At 33.2% G+C, this 17,914-nt stretch overlaps 1 protein-coding gene across 6 annotated transcripts in view; it reads right to left on the bottom strand.

Moving 5' to 3' along the window:
- The window catches only part of Hnf4 (Hepatocyte nuclear factor 4), a 200,748-nt gene that overhangs the window by 31,417 nt on the left and 151,417 nt on the right, over positions 1-17,914 (bottom strand). The gene's annotated exons all lie outside the window — the stretch shown is intronic.

Raw genomic sequence — 17,914 nt, 5'->3', positions numbered from 1 at the left:
ACCAATGAGTGCTGTTCAGAGAAATTCGGAAGAACCACACCCAACAGATGGCCTACATACTCCAGAAGTTTCAACAGGCATCCAGGATCGATGAATGAATGGCTTTGATGAATACCATTGGTAAAGAAGCACAACTTCTTGGGTTTCATGGTCGTGTGGCCCCTATAAGGTTTTGATCACAAAATCCAACCGCGCTCTCCGGTTAATGTGGTACAAAGCACGTCGAAAAAGGACCGTAAATCAGTGGAAACGGATTCCGCAGTACGAGGTATCAAATTTCACCGATTAACGTTCGAATGGCAAGGTTTGGGTCGGGCGTCTGCTTGAGAACACCTACTGCCAGAATGCAATGTGCTCTCAGTAAAGTTCGGAGGAGATGGAATTATGATCTGGGGGTGTTTCTCCTGATAAGGACTGGGACCCTGGGTCCAAAATCATGGCAAACTCAACGCCGACGTATACTGCACTCTTTTGAATGATAGCGTGCTTCCTATGTTGTTGCAATTTTACCGTTTGGGCCCATGTTACTTTCAGGACAACAATGCCAGATGTCATGTTATGAGGTCCACCATGGATTGGTATGGTGATAATGGGGTTAACCGAATGGACTGGCATGCCCAAAGCCCAGACTTAAATCCTATCGAGAACTCCTGGGACGAGTATGATCAACGAAATAAGGGGTGCAACAATCGACAACATCTGTGAAGGAAATTACATGTCTTCTTCAAGCCGAGTGGAAGAAAATAGTTACAGCCGTCACACAGGGTCTTGTAGGAAGCATGCCCTGGGAGGTTGAGGCTGTAATTGTAGCTCGTGGAGGCTCTGCCAACTACTGAATATGAATAAATTGTTTTTCTTTCCTATCACAGGTGTCCAAATACTTATTGGCAGATAGACGTACTTATTGGCAGATAGATTATTTGACGTACTTCAACCGCATTGCGGGCCAAGATCAAACTCATATTAAAGACAATATCTGATATGACTTACACTGCTCGACATTGAAAATGCAACACCAAGAAGGAGTGGTCAGAAATTTACGTAAATTTTAGAGTATGCGCACGTCACTGAGTTATGCGAATGATGTGAAATGCGCAGCTCTCCAACGCACGTGAAGTAAGATATAAGGGAAGGAACGTGCAGAATGGTCAATATTCGTGTTGTTATTTCTGCCAGATGAATTATCGAAGAAAGCTGGTTTTTGTCCCGGAGGATACTTGTAATAGGAGAGAATGCCAGGCCGCCGTCAACAAAGGCACTTCCAGCAGATAGACGATTTTACGAGGGGTATGGTGATCGGACTGAGAAGGGCGGGTTGGTCCTTACGTCAAATATCAGCTGATACCCACATGGATGCGAGCGCGGTGCATCGGTTATGGTGAACATGGTTGGAACAAGGAAATGTGAGAAGAAGGAGGGTTGCAGATGCAGCCACAGTGACGTCAGCACGCGTGGATTGACGCATCCGCCGACAAGCTGTGACGGTCCCGCAAGTCACTTGTACCGCGATTCTACAGCATGTGCAAGATACCCTGGATGTTTCCGTGTCGACCAGAAGCATTTCCCGTTGATTGGTTGAACGTGGCTTGCACTCACGGCGTCCGTTACGAAGACTGCCATTGATCCCACAGCATAGACTCCAAAGTTTAGAGTGGTGCCGGAGTAGATGTGGATGACAGAATGGCGAAACGTCGCGTTCTCAGATGAGTCACGCTTCTGTTTATCCAGTGACAGTCGCCGCATATGTGTGGGGTGTCGACGTGGAGACAGATCTAATCCGGCAGTAACTGTGGAACGCCCCACCACGCGACAACGTGGCATAATGGTTTGGGGCGCTATTGCCTACGATTCCAGGTCACCTCTAGTTAGTATTCAGGGCACTATGACGGCCCAACGATACTTGGATAATGTACTGCGGCCGGTGGCAATCTCCTACCTTCAGGGGCTGCCTAATGCAATTTTTTAGCAGGATAACGCCCGACCACACAGTGCTAGCATCTGCCAACATGCTCTGCATTTTATGTAGTATTATGTTGTACAATGATATGTCTATTGTGTATTATGCTAGGTTATACTCTCTTCGGCGTATTTTTATGCAGTAATAAATGCATCATGTCTGTTAAGTAGTTTCAAATAGTAACATAGTCTCAACGGAATCGCCTGTTATTTAGTACATATCATGTACTAAGTTATTCTATGTATATGGCATCATATAATCATGTAATTATACAGTATAAATGTATTTGTAGAATAATGTAGAATCATGCTGTATTATAGTATCACTAGTACTATCTACCATGTTGCATTATGCCTTGCGTGGTGTCATACAGCATATTATTTTTGGTATCATTCGCATCATATGGTATCAGGCATAATAAGTTATCCTGCATCATGTATATCATTCAAAGTTACTTTTCATATGGCTTTATATCTTTATACCATATATAATGCAGCAATATGTTATATCGTGCGAAATCATTATTTTAATTATTGCCATCTCTTACTCTCTTATATCATGTAATATGTAGTCCTTTTGCAGTATGTAGCCTTTAACCTCTATGTAGTATGTTGTCTGTAGTCCCTATGTAGTATATAGTCATGTCTTCAAGATTCATGTTATATATAGTTTTCATGTATCGTGTGGTATGCAACAGTCTAAATGTTATACTTATGCAACTAACCAATGTCATTAGTACCATTGAGTATTGGATGATACTCAATGGTACTAATGACATTGGTAATCCAGTAATATTCCAAATCCAGTAATATTTCACGTAATATCACATATCATGTATCATTGAATGTCTCTGTATTACTATACTGCATATGTATGTCACTTAAAGCACTAATTCTGGCAAAGTACTTATGTGCCATGGCCCTTGTTTGGCATTTTTTTTCAATTTTCAATTTTAATTTTATCTTAATTCATTTTTTTATTTATTTATTTCTATTACATGACATTAAAAATATATGCTGGGTTTCGGCGACTGTTTTGGGGATTTCATGCGGCCCCCTCCCTTCCCCATACCATCTTGGGTTACTTTAGATAAAGGGGGACGCGGTGCTATACCAATTAACCGCTATGGTAGAGAGATGGTGCTCCCGTCCTCCGTCACTAAACTAAACTAAACTAAACTAAACATGCTCTGCAAGGTATACAGATGCTTCCCTGGCCACCGTAATCTTCTGACCTGTCACCAATCGAACATGTGTGGGATGTGATTGGACGCCGTTTGCAGACTCGGCCCCTGCCTCGTTCAAAAGACGAACTGTGGCAAATGGTTGAAAGAGAATGGCGAGCCATTCCTCAGGACACCATCCGCACTTTTATTGACTCTATGCCTAGACGCGTTTCTTCGTGCATCGCTATCCACGGTGGTCCTACATCCTACTGAGCCGACGCCATTCTCGCTCTGTATTCTGACTATCATTTTGAAATAAAGATCGTTTATTGCTGCTTGCTGTCTCTGTCTTTTTTCCAAATTTCATCACTTTCTGACCACTCCTTCTTGGTGCTGCATTTTCAGTGTCGAGTAGTGCAGTTGGATCTACATTTCTTTCTCTTTTTTCGTATCACTCAGAAGGAACATGCAATGTTCATCTAGCAACTTTTACCAAATAGGACACCAGACATTTCTGTATTATTCTTCTCCTAACTAAAGAATGCGTGAAACAAGATTTTCGAAGTTAAAAACTTAACCACATTTATAATCATAAAAACTCTTCAACATATCTCGTATCAAGATTCTACTTTTTGCAACGTTCTTCCAGCATCACAGAGCAAAAGATATTTAATTATTTTAAATGCACTTAAGAACTTTAATTTTGAAAATACATTTTATAATTTGTAATCTCTTTAAATGCTGCGAATAAAATGCTTCACGTTTCAAATCATTAGCCTTACTTCTGAAGTTTTTCAATTTATTATTCATTATCAATTATTATTCGACAAAAATGAAGATTTTTAATCATAAAATAGAAGGCATTCGGATTTTAAGAAATGATTAACACGTAAAATTTTCATTAAAGAAAATAAGTATTTGGCATGCTTACAACACATTTTCCAATAGCTGAACACGTACTCTTAATTTTCCAGTAGTAGACTGACACGTGCTGAAGTATTATTTATCATTTCTTATTTTTTGCGATATATAATATGATTCACTTTTCACTTAGTAAGCTACCCGACGTATCAGTAAAAAGGCCTTATGTTAGCATTTTCTTTTATCATCAAACAGCTTGCTTTACCAGTTTAAAAATATTACTAGTGATAACATTATCTATTAATGACTCAAAAAACAAGTTATTACCTTTACACATCAGACGTAAATAACTGGAATTTTTAAAATCTAAATTACAGAAAAAGGCACTGAACATGAAATATGCTACTTCAAATATATGCAAAAGATATCGTTTAATATTTCGCTATTTATCATAACAGCGATCAGAATATTTTTTATACGAATCAAGGATGAGACAATTCTAATTTTCCTTCCCTCAGAAAGGTTTTGTTGGATGTTAAATACTTTTTAATTCAAATAATTAACGACACAACTCTTATCTCAGCAATCTTTCATAAAAAAAAAAAAAAAAAAAAAAAAAAAAAAAAAAAAACCACGCAAAACTTACAATGTTTTTGACTATATAAAGTACGGTAAAATACTTTATATAGTCAAAAACATTGTATTAACAGATTTCAACTAATAAAGTAATAGGTTAGGACTGCTTAAAGATTGAGACATCGTAAGCCAAGATAAATATTTCCGTATACACAGTGTCGAAATAGAGAAGGTATAAAGATCTAACCTTCTTTGTTACCATACAGTTACTGCGATCTTACTAGAAAATCTGGCGACTTTTCGCAAAGGCGTGAATAATACCAGCACAGGAGAAGGGTAAAACAAACCCTTTATTATTTGTCAAACTCTTAAAAAAATGCACGTACTTTGTGTTCACAATAACACCTACTACTTGCGGTGGGAATTTAAGAACAATTTAACAATAAATGGCAAAGAGTAGTGCTAGATTACTTAAGACTAACAGGCTGACTCAGCAACCTACACCGGCGAACAGACTTCAACCAAATAGCCCAGAAGACGTATCAGCAACTCAGCGGAACAGCAGGAAAGACAAAATAGCACGTGCGTTAGGCTAGCGAAATCACGCTCTGACTAACTTTCTCTTTTCGCCCGTTTAAATACTCTTTTTCCCATTAACTTAATTTGCATCCTGGCAAGGAAATGCGAAGGAAAGTTGAGAAGCTTAGAAAAGATAACAAAAATTAGAAAATTAGAATAATTGGTTATTCAAACTAAGGGAAACCCTATAAAGGTTAGTACCGGTAATTTTTTCCCCCAAAAGTAAATAAATAAATAAAAATAAAAGCTACTTTCATATAAACTTTACGATAATTTTTAATTTGAACAGAATTAAAATCTATAACATATGCGTGTGACAGAACTACTTAACAAATGTTTATGATTTATATCGCAGTTGTGAAATTAATTATGTGATTGCGATGAGGTGGTCTTTGAAGACAGAAAAGTAGTAAAACATATAAGGACCTTAATTATCCATTAAATGTACCACATAACAAAACTTGCACTTAACTCCTTTCCTAGTTGTTTTGAATGTTTTTGCTCTTTTCCTGATTTTTTGATATTCGCTGCTTGTTCCAATACATATGACTTCAGAGACGCTGATCCTAGTTGCGCTGATATTTAACCTTGCGTAAAATTTTTGAAATTCTTATAAATTCTCTCACCTCTGTGGGTTAAGGTCAACCTCCTCAATTTCTGCTTTTACTGTTTTAGAATATCGTCGATTTCTGCTAACGTTTCGCATGAAAATTTCCCTTTAAGTTAACCTAAACTGCATAAATATGCCTTTTCTTACTTTGGGTTACAGATTATGTAAATATAGGTGATTATGTCGAGATATGACTGCATTTATATGCTATGTGTATTTCTTTTAACAACTGACTGAATTGTTTGCATAATTTATCAATATTACATTTAGCGATTATTACAGCATCTGCAGAATCTGTCATCAGTTGGATATTCTTTGGAGAGTTTATCTTTCATTTAATTAATTACCCCATCTTTAATTTTTTTTTCGAAGTATACATCTCTAATTCACTTATTTACATATTATTCATTATGCAACACACATTTCCTGTTGTTGCATTTGTCTCGGTAAAATACGAATTCAGTTACTAAATTTATGGACCTGAGAATACAAGATTACTCTGAAACAAAGGGTAAAAAAAGCTTAGTTCAACTATCGCAAATTGAACTTTTTTTTCTTTTGGGTATTTGTTGAATTTCTCAACCTACAGTATTTTCTTGCACAATACATTTTAAGACGATAATTTTCCGTAAAAATGTTTATTGTGAAAACTGAACTTCCTTCCGCTATGTTTCACTCTACCATACATTTCAATGCACTTTTTTCTTAAATTGCACAATCCAGAATTACCAGTTGTTCACTTTTCAATTTCGAAACATAGTTGGAATAGCAATCCGAACACGTTTCCCGTAAAATGAAGTACTGCTCTAAAATCGCATACTGCCTCGCGTAATTGCTATATTACTCAGTCGCTCTATTCATTATCAAATGAAGCATACTTCATGTTACAATGATTCTGAAGTTTTCTACTGAACAGAATTCTTACAATCTATCCAATCCAGAGGTAAGTTATGTTAACAAACACATATTTTCATAATTAATGCAGCACACAATTGTTAGGCATGCGCCTTCGATTTAGGAAGTTTTACGCCTTCATTTTCGAGGAATCAGGATGGCAAAGAAACGCCACCTAAAGGCTGATAATTTCAATTCATAACACTGCTCGACGATCAAAAAACAAGGTAATTGTTAAATTACTTTTTAAAAACACATTCCTGTAGGTTACGTTAGTTGCTGTACAAAATTTTGTACGGTGCTGTACGGTTTCAGAACAATAACGATGGGGGAAGGTTTTAAACTTTTACTTAAAAGAAAGTCTATTTCAGATACACTAATATATAAAATTTTTATACAGAGAGATGAAAAATAACTTTTTAGTCACCAAAGACATAATACAACTAAAACAATTTACGTTAAAGTTAAAATTCTGTACATCAATCTAAAAAATGAAATAAATGCAATATTTGCCAAATCTTTTTTTTTTTTTTCTTTTTTTAACTCAGACAGAAATTTAAAAATTCATTTAAACTGAGAAAAATTCAAGAAATGTAATTGTTTGTTACTAAATCAAAATATGAAAGAGAATAAATAATGCCTTATACGCCTTTAAAATATCTCAGTAAAAATAATGTTCGATAACAGCAACAAAAATTACACAGAATGAACAAATAACAAATAAATGGCAATAATCCTAAAAAGTACAGAAAATTCACAAAATCTTAGAAATTCACATATTCGAGGCCAATTTTCATTGACTGGAATGACCTAAAATGATGCAAAACGAGTTAGTAACTTCGGAGTTTTAAAGATACTTATTCTTTCGAATTTGGAACACCTTTTATTTTCTTTAAAGAGGGGAAAAAACGGCAAGGGTCCAAATTACAAAGTGCACTCACCCGAATATTATTATCAAGTTTATATCCAGTACTTAACTTTTATCTAAGGAGGCATTTGGTATCGTTGACAAGAGTTATCCTTACTTAAAACTCTCTGATTACATCTTCACATAAATTTTTTCTTTTAATATACATCCTTATCTAGTTTATATATTCTAAGAATAGTAGGCAAATGAATGACCGACCCTAAACTGGCCTTGAAAATGTTTTTCAACTTTTCTTTTTATATCTCTTTTTTTTTTATGATATTATAATGAATTTTATGACCTATTCTTTCTCGAAGTAAAACTGCATTCTAAAGTAAAATGCGTTTAGAAAACTTACATGAAATATTTTCACTTTGCATTACTGTGTGTGGATAAATTACCATTATGTTACACTTTTTAAACATATATTTTTAGTAGTGACAATAATTTGTTCTCAAATTTCTACTAAAAAATATTAACTCTCTAAATTGGTTTTAAAATTCTAAGAAGTTTAAAAAGAAACTAATAAAATTTCTAAAGACGAAAGCATGACATAGAAACGAAAGTTCCTTATTAATGCATAAGCTAAAAGTGGTTTAACTTCTATTCCATCTAGTCCTTACGCTGCTTTTAATACTATACAAAGTTTTGCATTTTGAGATCTAAATGGCTTGTTTTTGATAGATTTTCTTGAAAATATGAGAAACACTTGAAGACGATGTCTGTGATGTAACGTTAGAATGATCATACGCTAAAAATCATTCGTCAGTCATGTTTTGGGCCGGTGACAAGAGTCATTGTGTCACACTCTACGTTAATGCTCCCCTACAAACAACTGCAGAAATTCAGAATTAATCCGAGTTTTTAGTGGAAAGCCTTGGATCATCTGCATGTAGTTCTGATCTGGCATTATGTGATTTTTCACATGTCGTTATGTGATTTTCACTTCTTCCCACTTCAAAAGCAACATCTTGATAATTATAAGTTTCGCATTCAAGAGAAGTTCAAATTCCGAGAAAAACGACCTTAAGGTTCAAGATACTTTACGAAGTAGACATTAAAAATAGGGGGGAGGGAAATTCTATGTTTAGATAAATGCTTCAAACGAAAGACGTACCTTTAATGAAACGCAGCGCATATTTGTTGCATCAAAATAACTTTTTGCGCTCGAAATGATAACTTTCGTAAATTTATTTACCTTACTTATTTCAAATTAGGAACAAACTTAAACAAAACATTAACGTCAAATTTTCAGATTACTTTAAGTTAATTACTTGCATTAACGATGGGAATGTAGGAAAGAAAATTTTGAGCTATTCACGTCCACGGAACAGCTGGGAAACTTAAAATCAATTGATAGATAGATAACGCCTGTGCAGAATATTTTCTGTTTCTTAAAAGGTCGACCAAATTCTTAATTATTTCTATAGTGTGAACCTATGGGCAGTTCCAATTAATTTTCGTCTTTCCTGGAGAGGTTGTTTGTTTATATTCTATAAAACATTTATCACTTTCAACGATGGATGGTATTAGGCAGGTGATCGCTATAAGCGATTTCAATGTACTTCCTTTTTCTATGTAGTAATAATTTTGTTAATTCACCTTCAGGAAACAAGGCGAAATCTCGTTTCCTGAAGGGTCTGAAGGAAAAGAACCGATTGTTAATCAAAATATTATTTTAGCAGAAAGGTATAATAAACACTTAAAGATCTGATAGTTAACACAGTCGATAGCCTCACACTGTCAGTTAATCCACAAACCATTCAAAAGCAACTCGCTTTATATGTAGGCTATTCAAACCGCCACAAGCAAGAGCGTTAACTTTTTATAATTAATAAAACTTACAAATTGAGTTTTACTAACTCAACCTTTCCATTTCAATATCTTCCGCTATCTAAAATATGAGCAACTTCAAAATTAACATATATCCATTAAATGTCAACTTTTCTTCGTTGCGGATAGCTGTTGAGACTTTAATGTCTGACACTATCGATGTACCGACGAACTATAGATCTTAGAAATCAACATAAGTCCAAATATTCGAGTGCCATACTTGTACTAATTTTGAGGTGAAAATTGCTTTTCGCAGATTTACTGGATTAAATAAGTTTACGGTAAAAGATATGGTAAGCTTACAGCAAGAATCTGTTTTTTTCTGCTTGAGACTACTGCTATTTCAATTTTTATTACTTTCTGAAAAGAGTTAGTAGTAGAGCCACAACCTAGTTTAAAATGCATATGTTTAGGTCTCAATAAAGGAACATTTTAACTAAGAGCAGAAACCAAGCAACAGTCAATAATAAAATAAGTAAGAAATATAGTTAAATAAAAATAACTTTGGTTTTACAACTTGGGATTGAAAATCTTTTCAAAAAAAAAAAAAAAAAAAAAAGAGGCGGAAAAGAAGGCAGCGGATTAAAACAGTACACAAGCAGGCTTTTATTATTGGCTAGGCCTGACAATCTTTATTACTGACTAGTCTACCACAAGACCTAGACCTATGGTGCATATTTCAGGGGACCAAAAATCGATTTATAATAATAATAAAATAATATCCTTCGGGAAAATAAGGAAAACTGGCTTTGGAAGCTTATGAAAGAATGATGTATCTACAGTGCTCAGCATGTCTTAATCGGACAGCGTAAAACAAAGTCGTCTCTAGGAATTTTGCCATCATCACGTCGTACAGCAGCACGCTTCACTGCCACCTTGAGAGTTAAATACTTGTTATACTGTTTCAGCCAATTTTGGTACCTTCTGCGTATGCTAGTATCGCACCGTGGCACAGCCATCTCTAATTATACATAAAGTTTTTCTTTTTATCTATATATAAATTTTTTATCTGATATATAAATTAAAGATATGATTTTCATTTTACCTCTGCTATAAAATTAAAGATTTTCAGTACCATCATAAAAATTATTCTGAAATTCAGGCATAAATAATTATTCTGCTTTATATTTTTATTAAGAAGTTTTTCAGTAGAACTAATTTATTAAAAAAATGACATATCCAGACAGAATCACTTAGATTAGTTTCTTGACTGATCTTAATCGAGTATCAGTATTAATTATTGCTTATACGTATATATTCGGTGGAGCAAATACATATTATCAACGCAAAAGAAATTTGCTTACTCCTTATGCAAGAGCACTATTTTTGCTTAATACAATGAAACCGCTCGTGCCGACCACCTGTCGCAGCCCATCACTTCAGAAACTCAGAACATGTTTAAAACATCATGAGTAGGTAACTTTCGCTGATATACTTACTTGTAGGACAATATCTCTAGCCGATCTTAATTTCATCAAAAAAGCGTCCGGTTGGCCGAGACTGATCTGATGTATTTTTGACGAAATTATAAACGAATGTCTAAAAGTATCTCACTTTTTCTCTTGATTTTATTTTCAGTTACAATAAAAGTTCGTAAAAACGTTGCACCGCTAATATGTTGCCCCGTATCATTATAAGCCCACCAGTGGCAATTGGTTAAGAAGCTGAATACTGAGAGTTCGGATCCGAATTTGATCCGAGGCGAATAAGGCGGTTGCATGGAGGGTTTTCGTGCTTTTCTTTACGCATAATGTAAATATAAGCAATTTTCCCTTAGAAGGACCTCCACGAAGGCCTCTCTCTTCTTAAGACAGATGCCGTATTTAAATAACATAACCATTACATTGTCAAGTTTCAGAGCAATAAAATGCCATCACATGTAAAAATTAATTATGGACAACATAAAGAAATATATTTACTCTTTGGAATGGCATACAAGTAAAAGCATTAAAAAGACTCTCTTACGAAAAGTCTATCTCTCTCTCGCCAAGGTTCACACCAGAGATCAAGTAGTAAAGTCACTGAACTCTAATAATTCAACCCCCGAGTTCAAAATCTCAACAAACGGACTGTTTTCCTAATGTGTAACATAAATACAATATGGTTTCTCTTAGCAAGTCTTTCAGGAAGGCATCCCTCTCCTTAAGTAAACATCTCTCAAACCCTTTGCGATAATCTAAATAATCTAATCCAGTTTCGATCACCAGGAAAACATCTGAATAAAATTAGTATTTAGCGGTTTTTAATTCTTCTGCTTGGGAGAAAAAGCCAGTTTGTTAAGAAAGCAGTTAGGAGAGTTTCCAGTTTCTTTTATCACTGGATTGTTGTTTGTATTTTGGTTATCGTGAAGCACACTTGAGGCATTTGGTTTAAGAGGGATTTTTTATACAAGACTTCCCAAAGAAAGTCGCTTCCTACTCATATTACAACTAAGAAAATCACAAAACATCATGCAGCCAGATTTACAAAGAACCAAATACGAGAAGAATTACCAATGTTTAGCGATTTTATCCGTTCAGCCACTGCATTTAAGGAAATTAGAGCATAACTGGGAAAACACATAAATATTATTTTTTAAATCATGAGTTTAAAGAGAAACATTCTTGCCATGTGGCATATTCACTGGATCTTTTCCGTTAGGTGACTATACACGCGACAAACAATTTTCTGAAAAAAAATATGTGCACCAGCTTCGACTACAGATCATCGTTAACTTAAACGTGTTCTTACCTCGTGTAACAATATCATTGTTTCCAAAATAAGTATTGTTAATAAGAAGTTTTTAAAGGTGTCACTCTATTTTGTTTTTTATTTATTGAGGTAATTAACCTAAGAACTATATTTCTGTCATTTTTTTTTTTAAAAAAAAAGCTTTACAGTCAAAATGACTTAATGACAAAAATATATTTTTTCGCAGGAAATACCAAGTTAGCGTATATAATTTTCTCCAGAAAATTGTTTAGCGCGTGTTATCCTATAACGGAAAGATTCTATTTTCTTAGTCTTACACCATTTTTGCGTCTGTTATTCCATTTCATTTTTATTTACAACCTCATTTTTTGTCAAAAATAAATATATTTCTTACATAAATCGAATAAATTACAGGCAACTTAATTCAGCCTACATAACATCAAGTAAAATTAGTAATCAAGTAAAATGTATAAATTAAAGATATGATTTTCATTTTACCTCTGCTATATAAATTTATACGCAATTATAAATTTCAGAAAATGTATTCTAGATTTACGACATTATGAATTAAATCATTATGACAAGTCCAAGAGCCTTTCATTATGTGAACAGAAAAAAGGCAGAAATTAATCGCAATGAATAAAAACGTAATTTTTCACAAAGGAATCCATGAGCTTAGATAGCATGAGCATGAGTTCTCAAAATATAAAAAGATGGTATACATATATTTCATGTCCAAATTTCTAACGCCAAAAAGCAACGTTTCTTAAGGCATATCGAAAATTAAGGAAATAAAATGCTTCAACACTTCAAGACTAATAACAAACTAAAATTTTAAGGAATGTAAAAATAGTGTCATACACGCTCATTGAATGTTAACTTTAAATATATGAGTTTAATGACCATCAGCTATCAAGTCCTAAGAAATGCAAGTGGGCGCCAGTAAATGTATAGTCCGGACCACCCCTAAGAATTCGGCATCTCAACAATATTTAGAGGGCAATAAATCGTTGCAGAGTCGTTTCCGTTTCCTCGAGCCTATTTACAAAGAGGTGGGGGTAAGCTCGACGCCCTTCCTTCAAAGAGTTCAACGAAAACACGTTAGAGCTTGGTTACAGAGCTGGGCAACGGTGCCCTAATCGAACGTAATACACAGTACTTAGCACTGTAAATGGGAAAGTGGTCTCAGATTTATTAAAAAAACTAATCATGCAGAGGAATAGAAAATTTAGACATTTGTTAATATTTTATTCAAAGCTCTATTTTAAAACATGTATATATTTAAATATATATATGTGCTTATTTCAGTTCCTTTTCAGAATTTAATCCTTTAATTTCACTATTTTTTAACCCCCCTTTTTCATTTTTTGGTCACAGTTTACGCTGCTGAGATGTTTATCATCGGGCTATCAAACAGCCATTTTTCAGTGGTCTTTACCTGTGCTAAATTTTACGCTGCAATTAGCAAAAGATAGATACAGATTAGATATTTCTTATTTTAATTAGATATTTCTAACGCTATGATTATACGCTCAAAACGTAAGGTAATTATTTTCTTAATGGCAGGCGCTTTATTTAATTGCCAATAGCCTTGCGCCACTACAAGGGTCGGAAGTGGTGGCCATTTCATTATACAAGCATCTAATAGATGGCCACCTTTGCCTCCTATGAACAGACAGTTGCAGCCATGCCTTCTCCGGGATTCAAATCCGAATCCATCGCTACGGCAATCAGTGTCGCTAACCATTATACCGGGTGGACGAAACCGTAAAGATATTTAAATATGGCAAAGTATACGAAAACTATTTGCCTAAGGAAAGGATGCCTTCCTGGATGCCTTTCTAAAGGAAAGTGGCTCGCATTCACATTACACAGTGGTAAATCTATGAAAAACACTCATGCAGCAAGCTCATTCGTCTAGTCTCGAACCCGCGTCGAACTACCAGTATTCAGGAATCTTTGCTACTCGGCCACTATATACCTCGAAAATGTAATAACTGTTTGTTTAGGCCAGTTTAACTTTTATTATTATTATTTATAAAGAATAACAGTTGTTAAGACTTAAAGTTAAGAATAAAACTTTAAAAAAAATTTTGTTTCGTGTCTTTTGCATAATTGTAAAATTACCTCAAAGATGACTATGTCTGATTAAAAAAAATTAAAATATAAAGAATTAAATACATTTTTAAAGAAAAATATAGAAGGCAGTAAATACTCGAAAATTTACTAAAAATAACCTAAACACGTGATCGAACTTTTTAGCACAATCTAATGGCTCTCTTATAGATCATGGAAGAAGTACTGCAGTTGGGCTATTTATGCAGGCGGGTTTCAAAAAGTAAGAGTAACAGCATTTAACAATCACTTTATATGTATAAATATAATATTTATATATTATCTATCTATCTATCTATCTATCTATATATATATATGCAAAGCTCAGCAATTAAAATTTAACTTCAGTAAAGCAACCACTAGAATATATAGCAAATTGAATATAACCTAAAATTCTTCAAAAATTTCGCGAGTTTTACTTTTGTTAAATTAGGTCAGAAAATTCGCTCGAATCTAAGTATTACTATCGCTCGAATCTATCATCTTCAATACTCATGTCATCTAATATCATCTGTTTCTGCCAATAATGAACAATTTTATTGATTATTTGTTGAGTTTTACCTTCTAGAGATGTTAATATATGTTTCACCCGTAAACCAGTTTTATCGCAAAATTCTTGAAGCGCTATTACAAAAACGAGCTTTAAATACTTACTATTTTAATACAGTTTTACTTTTTTAATTTATGAAAACAATTCTGAAAGAAGATTTTCCCAAAACTTCTTTAATAAATTAAATATTCAGCTATTTAGACATTTACTTTGTTGAATAAGATTAAAATTGATACCTTTAATTCAAACTACTTATGATACTTTTAGAACTAATGATATAGGTGAATTATATCGCTAGCTATATTAAGCGATACCAAACGATATACCACTCACAACTCTATTCTCTTGCGAGCGTTCAAGCACCTTGGAAGTTGTCATGTGTGATAATTGTTGGAGAAGTGTCGCTGAGTGTCGTCTAGTACTAAATACTGTAGTATTAATCCAAAATTTAAAATCCAAAACGTACTTCATCAAAGCAAATCATACGCACAATAAATATTGTTGAACATACGAAAACCATGAAATAGAAAAATCGCTATTTTTTGACACTAGAAACAAACAAAAACACCATTCATTTTCGAGCTGTAGGAGAGGAAACAATTTCTGATGTCTACATACTCTTTCTCTCCTTATATGTATATAAAAGAACATGTATCTCTTCAAACAAACTTGAAAATTTCTGTGAGTGAAAAGAAAAGAAAGGGGGGGGGGAGAAAAAAAAGTGCAGATTTTTCCTAAATATACAAATTTTGCTACATAAGTATAAAAGTATGAAAATGTCGAAAATATTAAAATCCTTAACTAAAGTCATGAACTATGAGGATGATCCTTCCTCCCTTTCTTAATTATAATCACAAAAACAGGGAAGTGCAACAATAGGAATTTTCAAGCATTTTAGACAAAAATGATTCGCTCATTCGCATGCATCACAAATTTTCCAATTACGATTTAAATAAAATTAAAATAATTCAACTAATTTATATCTTAAAATGTATGCATAGCAAAACTTCTATAGCTACTATTGTTTTCAAATCAATTTAATATACATTCAGCCGTGTTGTCTTGTTGTAACTATATACTATTATGAATTTTAGCATTTTTAAAAATTTTAATTTGCATTTGAAAAAAGAAAAATAAACAAAACTGTATTATTACGTTTTGTAATTCGTGACTCTAAATATCCAAAAATTTTTTAATCTGTCAACATATTGTTAATATTCTGAAAATATTATTGCAATTATTTATTCTGAAAATTGAAAGCTATACGTATTTATAATTTTCCTAATTAGAAATAGCTGAATACTAAATTTATTTTAACTTTGGTTATTATTCTTAAAATATTAAAAATCTAGTTACACATTAAAATATGGAATTTAAAAGATAAAAGCATTTGTAAAATTTCTCTCGACTGAACAGTCGAAAGAAAAGTTTCGTCGTATGTTATAAAGAAAAGGAAAGTTAGGAAAGGTTACGTAGAAAAGGTTTGTTAGAAAGGAGATGAGCTGAATGTATCAAAAATCTTAAACCTAAATTATTTTAAGAGGTGTTAATGAAAATAATCGTTAGTAAATAAAAAGAAAACTCTTATACATAATAAACATGAAACACGACTAAGATTTGGTTTAGATAATAATTATAACATTAAACAACTTTCTAGACCACGGTTCTAGACAAATTTGGTCTTACGCGGAAGCCGATCGTCTAAGATCCGATTCTTATTTATGTTCTCAGAAATACTGATCACTTTCTGAACTGATCGTCTCAGTGAAATAGTCGCCACGAAATGATTCGTTATCTTTTTCGACAAAGTTCTGATAATTTAGAAAAAAGGTATTCAAAAACAGTTTTAAAGCGTAACTAATTATTACATAATTAAATTAATACACGTACGTCATAAATTATAGAACTATAAACATGGTACTTAAATTTATAGATTTTTTCAAACCATTACATAGTCCTTTTTAATAACAAAGCACATAATATTTTAAACTGAATACAGTTGGTGGCAATAAAAGGAAACTTTTGATGTTGACTTATGATAAGTAACAGCCAGTTAATATATGCACTCAATATAACACAGCAAGAAGAACAAAAATCAAAGTTCAAAATTCAAATAAAAGTTTTTGGCAAACAACTCAAGTATTCATAAATTTGAAACAATATGAAATATGACAAGGAGTTGCTTAGACTAAAAAAAAAACCACAAAGCTGTTTCTTTAATTATTATACTTTTGTTCCGTTTCCACAATGAACTTTGAAAGAGAAACAGCTGGCCAGTTACGATGTTTACAAATACATTTGTTGACTGTTTCAAAGTCAGACGCAACTTCCAAATTTTACAGTTAATAAAAAAATAATAAAAAAAAAAAAAAAATCATTTCGACTCATCCAAATATGTAACACACTCTCATTAATGACTAATTTAGACTATTAACAATAACAACGAAAAGACATTCATGATGCTTGCCATGGCATTTTATGAAAATAACCAATAATATGAAAATTAAATTTAAGTTAAATGCCTGCCATTATTTAACGATGAACTATAACACAAAGGAGATCTTCAAAAAATAAATTTACCAGGTTTGTCAAAAATAGGGGGGAGAGGAAAGTGTGGGGTTTCTCTTAAAACTCGATACTAAAAGTCGAAAAATAATCGATTCAAAAAAAGTCAGACATTCACGTTGTAGAGTCATTAGTGCTTTTTTTTTTTTTTTTTTTTTTTTTTAACGTGAAAAATTTGCAATGTCCTCGAGACTCGAACCCTGGTCCTCTTGAATACGCGTCGAGCATGCTTCTAATTACACCACGGTGGTTCTAATTACAACACGGTCCAAGGAGAGAGGAAATACATTAAACCATACCCCCAGTGAAGAAATACAAGAAAAAATACCTTCCTATGTTATAATCACAACAAAGATAGGAAACCGTGATATTTATAAAAGACGACGTAAAATACTGAACTTTTCTTTTAATTGATGAATGTACATTTAAATAGAAGACTAGAGAAGTTTAACAAATATTTCATCTTTCAACTTTCTAAAGAAAAGTATGCTTTAAGTGCCTATTTTCAACTGGAAATCCAAGGTTTGCTGGCATAATTTTGACAATATATTATGAAAGTGGATTAATACTGACCACTTAGCTTAATATTAAAAAATATATTAATTATATTT

This window comes from Stegodyphus dumicola, chromosome 1, assembly GCF_044657685.1.
Source record: "Stegodyphus dumicola isolate Sdum_Otavi_A_Nest chromosome 1, ASM4465768v1".
Taxonomy (NCBI): Eukaryota; Metazoa; Arthropoda; class Arachnida; order Araneae; family Eresidae; genus Stegodyphus; species Stegodyphus dumicola.
The sequence above is the reverse complement of the archived record's forward strand: the minus strand, read 5'-3'. Positions and strand labels throughout refer to the sequence as shown.